General features: G+C 48.0%; 1 annotated feature.

The window, feature by feature from the left end:
- Window positions 1–3,697: 3,697 nt before the first annotated feature.
- Window positions 3,698–4,215: a repeat region.
- Window positions 4,216–6,000: the final 1,785 nt, after the last annotated feature.

The raw sequence follows: 6,000 nt of genomic DNA, 5'->3' as shown, positions 1-6,000 counted from the left end.
AGGGGCTTAAAAAGGAAGCATCTGTGCGTGTATGTGTGTATGTGTGTGTGGCTTGCTTGTATGACGATGTGTTTGTAGCAGCAGAGAAGGTTAATAGCAACACAAGAAGAAGAGAAGAGAATATAAAGCAATAGGAAGAATCAAAACTGAGAGAAACGAAATGAAAATCTCAACAGAGACCTGAAAAGTGAAGAAGGTGAAAGCAACACACAGAAACACAACAAGTAAAAGAGGCCAAAACAGCACTTAAAGGTGTCAACGCACAGAAAAAAAAAAAGGAAGCCTCGCACACAGAAAGGGAGGGACACGTCTCCATGCATGCACACGCGGAATACATGAAACAAATAAACCAAACGAAAAACGAAAATCAAAAGGAAAGCAACAGAAAAAGAAACACACAGAGAGAGCCAGTGAGAGAGGAAGAGGCCCAAAGGGGAAAGACATATACGAAAGGCAGAGAAGGCGGAAGAATCCACGAAATGAGGAGAAACAAAACGTAAAGGGGCGGAAAGAAAAAAAAAGGAGAGAGAGAGTTGTAAAGGCAGAGAAAAAGGAGCACAAGAGACGGAGACGATGATGGTAATTCATAACAGTCGCCAAGCAAGAGAGAAACGCAATAGTAGGAGAAACGAGAACGTGAACACTAGAGTGAAATGAGAGAGTACACCCGCACACACACACACATCGATAGACACAATCACAACTGCAGATCTCAGAAGACGGAGAAGAGAATGAAAGCAAAAACAGCAACAGCAAAAAAAAGGGAAAATAATACTAAAGACCCAGTGAGGAGATTTTCATTTGTGTCTGTCACTGCGTGATTTCCTTCGTTTTCTTCGCTCTTGCTTTTTTTCTCTTCCGTCTCCTTTGCTTGTCATTATATATATATATATATATGTGTGTGTGTGTGTACATGCATGGGTGTGTGGGAGTGTGGTGCTGCCCTCTTTCCCTCTTTAATAATAGCAATGGTTACACACGGCAACGATGCACTTTGAGCTCTCTTTGTCATTGTTTATGTTTGTTTCTCTTTTGCTGATCGCTCTTATGCTGCATCTCCTTCCACTCACCGCCCCCTTCCACATTTTATTTCTGCTCTCATCTCCTACTTTTTTTGTTTGGAAAAGGGGGTAGGCGACTCAGATGCACGGCACCCGGTACTGAGACCGCGGGCAGGAGCGTTCAGTTTGATGCTGCGCAGAGGTGTATGGAGTTGGAGAAAGGGTAGGGAGTAGGGTCAGCGAAGCTTATACGAAAAGAAAACGAAAGAGAAAATTTGTGGAAGAGGAAAAGGGGGAAGTGGGGCAGGCAAGTACGCACACACGCGAGAGGGGAAAGAAAGGCAGAGTGTACTCACGCCCACGTAGGTAGCACGAAACAAAAAAAAAGAAAAAGGAAAAGGAGATCACGTGAAAAAAAAGAAACGAGAACAAGAAAGATGTGGGGGGGATGGGGGGATGGGGGAAAAAGTACGATGCTACAAAAGAAGGGGGGCGGCGGAAGTGGAAACAGACAATGATCGGCTAAAAAAAAAAGGAAGGAAAAAGAGTTCGACACGATACGAAAGAGATGGGAGGCGAAAAATCAAAGAAGTCTGGTGAAAACGATAACATCAACACAACGAAAAAAAAAGAACGGTGAATGAAGAGGAAGTGACTGCATATGTGAGTTGGATGACTCAGCCTTGTGCGAACCCCTCAAAAACACCACATCAGCGGCTGATTGCTTGGTAACAAGCAAAGGAACAAGAGAACAAGAGGGGCGGGAAAAGAGCACACAAAAGAAGAATAATAAAAAACATCGACGTGGAGCTATTCGTTCTTTTTTTTTGACAATGTGATCATCTCTGCTTCCAGTAAAGCTTCTCGCCTACGGATGCGAGAGGACAACACAAACACACTGGGCAAGTCGGTCACTTTTGCACACTTCTTTTCGCTCCGTCTTTTCACGGCCCCCACTCGTTAAACGTTGACGTGTTCGTTTGGCACGAAAAGGCACGCACGGCCTTGCCGCTGTTCCACTGCGGTTCCTTTTTTTGGGGGGGGGGGGGCTCTTTCTGAGAGTTGGGAATCGACTGCACTGTGTACGCACGTAAACCTTCGTGGACTTGAGCGTGTGCGTGGGCTACGAAGGTATGAAATGAAGTTGGAGAGGCAGAGGGATATATGAGTAGAAGGGGCGAAGGCCAGAAAAGGGAAAACACGGGGAATAAATGAGAGAGACGAGAAAGTACAAACAAACATATACACGCACACAAGCACGTGATACAGAGAGAGAAACGAAAAAGGTAGTTGGGAAGGCGGGAGAGAGGTAGGGTGGGCAGAAGAGAGGGAGTGTGCGATGAGGTTTCTCTATTGGGCTGATAGCAGGTCTTGGAGACATTACGAGAGAAAGAGTGAAAAGTGGAGAGACACAGATAGACTGAACACACACAAACAAGGATTTTGATAGAGGCAGAAGTAAATTTAGTACAGAAAGAGAGAGGGGGAGAAGAGCGCACGAAGGGAAAGAATTACAGCATCCCACTCGACCCGCCGTAGGAAAAGGAGAGAAGCGTCTTTGGCAAAACAAACACTCCAGCTGCGCTTCCTTTATCTGATTGTTTCAGTGCCTACCCCCTTCTCACACCTTTCCGTGGTATTCAGCAATAATTCTGATGGTACCTTGCGGACACGGAGAGAGAGCCGAAAAACGCGCAAAAAAAAAAAGAGAAAATCGAAAGGGAAGTTGTAAAGGCACGTAGATACACACATAAAGCATGCCAATTTCATCCCCCTACCCCCTTCCCGTTAATCAAATACATGCTGGCAGAGGAAACGGCAATGAAGTCACGTTGGCCCTGTGATCTCTAGAGAGGCGATTGAATGGATAAAGAAAGAGGAAGTGCGAGAATCGCACCCAAGAAGCTCGTCATACGCTCGACTCATTGTCGCTCTGAAACAGTCGTACGTGTACTCTTCTTGGCACCGCTGTCTCCATCTGAGATAAGACGCAGACCTGATTGACGGAGTGTATGAGTGAGTGTGACTCGTTTCTCGGCACTACGACCACCACGTACGCCAGTTCTCTGGGCGGTGTCCACTGCACAAGAACACTACCAGAAAAGGCCACAAGAGAAAGACAGAGAAAAGGTGGAGGAGGAACGTGTGTGGGGGGAGGGAGGGGAAGGGGGTGAAAAAAAAAAACCAATGAAGAGTGCCAAAAAGAAAAAAACGCTACTCGAATAAAGGAGGAACGTCGGAGAGGAACAGAGAACCAAAGAAGAAGAGAGTTGAGATGGCGAAAAAGTCAAATTTGATCACAAGCACGTCACACGAAAAGAAGAAATCGAAGCGTACGGGAAAAAAGCAGCACACGCACATACACAGAGAGAGAGAGACTTAGGTGCATGTATAGAAACACAAAGACTAGAACAACGAAAAAAGCAGAAGGAAAGTGGTGTAGTACAGGGACTGGAGAGGGGACAACGCCAACGAGCACAGAAAGAAAAGGTGGGGGTGAAAGAGTAGAAAAAGTCGCGGAGACGGCAGCACAGACATCCAAGCACATATTTGAATACTCCAAAACACCGCGACCGGGGGTAAGAAGAAGCAACGAAAAAAAAAAAAAGAAGGGCCTCGGAGAAGAGAATGCCAGCATAGCACTCACATGTGCGAGCACTACAGCTTTATTTTTCGTTCTCATCTGCGTTATTGGCCTCTGATGAGAGAGGAGGCCTCAGTGCGTAGTATCTCAGGGTCGAGCGCCCCCACTCTGTGGGGAAGCTAGGCCACCCTTGTATCCCTTCCGCTGCCGAGCCACCTCTGGCGGTGACAAGGCCAAGCACCTGCAACTTTGAGTCAGAGTGACTTATGGCTACGGATGTCGGCGGTCAGGTCCAGGATGGCGCTGTGTCGGAGCTACCTGCAACAGAGAGTACGTTCGTGACATCCATATAATAGGCAGAGTGTCACCGTGGCTCGAGTGCAACTCTCCCGGCCCTTGCTGCCTACTGCTATGGGGAGCCTGCACCACCCTGAAGGGGGCGCACCAGGCAGCAGCCGGCGAAGCAAGGGCGGGTAGGGTTAGAGGCGAAGGCCGTGCTCAGGTGACCGAGTCTGCATTGCTGTAGCGCGTGTCTACTGCTGCTTCGCATCTCGAGATGGATTTGTGACATCCGGGGCAGAGTGGGGCTGAACTCATCTTGCATGGGACAATAGACATGCTGCAGGAAAATACTACGTTAACTACTTGGCACGCGTGAATCTTTCCTTTTGCGTTTGTCTGTTGTTTCTTCCCACATAACACCGCGCTCTGCTGAACGATTGAAACAGCTCAGCCTTTCTCTGATATTCTTTTTTCTTTTGCACTTCTGCAACCCTCTAGATCCCGCTCTTGTGTCGTTGGTTCACGAATGTGCCCGTGCACTCTCACTCCGCTGACGACGCTGAGCTTTGGAGGGCAAGTGCAAAAAAAAAAAAAGATCGAAAGGGTCCGGAAGAGAGGCCTTCCAGAATGCGAGAAGGCAAAGAACTCAGCCGTTCCCGTAGAAACAAACACACCGACAAACGTAAATAGGCAAAGGCGTCGGTGTTCAGGTGGTCGCGCATACCCTCCCCCCCCCTTCTTGCCCCCACCCACCTGCACCTCACTCTTACCCATCCATCCTTCTACACTGCGCTCTACAGCATCACAGACACAAGCGTGAGAACTGCGGTGCCGGGTTTTTTTTCTTCTTCGGTGGCGAATTTCGTAAACTCACCTCTCTAAGGCCACGTTCTCGACACAGTTGAAAACGCGTTTGCATGGCACTGTGCTCTACTTTGAGGTGTGGTGCAGCAGTGGAGGGGGAGGAAGAAAACTACAGACTCCTCTTGATGGAAGTAAAAGCAGTGCACAATATCGAGTTTCTCTAGCGTCTCTCCGCACCAGTGAAAAGGGGTAGGGTCCGCTTGTACATGTAAGTGTGTGACCACGTGCAGATGAGTGTACTACGGGGGAGTGATGCACATGCACCCCCCTCAGCATAACATGCATACACATGCCTAGGGACACCCACATGCACTCGGATCTCCTCACCACCTTACATGTTTGATGCCTCGCCAAACAAAAAAAAAGCGCCTCACACACTCCCCCCCCCCCCACAGATAGCACTACACCTTCCCTGTTAAGCAGAGACTCGATTGAACATAAAGCTCAACAGAAGAGAAGTGAAATGCGAAGAGAGGAATAAAAGGAGAAATACAATAAGGCGAGAGAGAAACACAGTCATAACTTTTCTCTGCGTGTTCTTTGCTCTTGTTTGGTTCGCGTATCTTGTCAGCGCATATGCCGTGCATCTGTGCAGTTGAAAGAGAAGAAAGAGAGCGAGATGAACAGGGAGGACGAGGGGAGTTCGGTGGGGGAAAGGGGCGAGGCGCACTCTTTAGGCATTTTGAACGCAAACACAGCACAGCAGGCGAAAAGGGAAGCAATCAATAAAGGAACACCAACTAAGGGAAAACAGTAAAGATAGAATGAGATCGTGACCACACATACAAGGAAAAAGGTGCCTGATGAGACAGAGAGAAAGAGAAGGGTAACCAGATGGAGTATACGAGGGAAGTCAGAAGAGAAAAAAGGGGGTCATGGCAAAGGAGGGAGAAGGAGAGAGAGAGAGAAAAGGAGGGCAGCAAAACCCACCTGCTCAGTTTTCTCTCTTTTCGAGCTGTACACCACATTCACACCCAGAGAGAGAGAGGGGGGGAAGACGAGAAGCGACGCACACAAATGCACACACGCTCATCCTTTGCATCACTGAACAATAAGAGTCGTACTCAAAGAGAGAAAGAGAGACGTAAATGAAGAAAAAAAGCTTGGGTGGTCTTGAGTGCAAAATGATGGAACAAGGAACCGAAGAGTCACACGCTTGGAGAGCGAAGAAGAGAAGTGGATGACCGAGTCGCTCAGTCAACAAAAAGGGTGAAAAGTGAGAAGAGACAAAGGTCAACGAGAAGACAAAGTGACGAGAGGTGGAGAGCA

Source organism: Leishmania panamensis (genome assembly GCF_000755165.1).
Source record: "Leishmania panamensis strain MHOM/PA/94/PSC-1 chromosome 35 sequence".
Taxonomy (NCBI): domain Eukaryota; phylum Euglenozoa; class Kinetoplastea; order Trypanosomatida; family Trypanosomatidae; genus Leishmania; species Leishmania panamensis.
The sequence above is the reverse complement of the archived record's forward strand: the minus strand, read 5'-3'. Positions and strand labels throughout refer to the sequence as shown.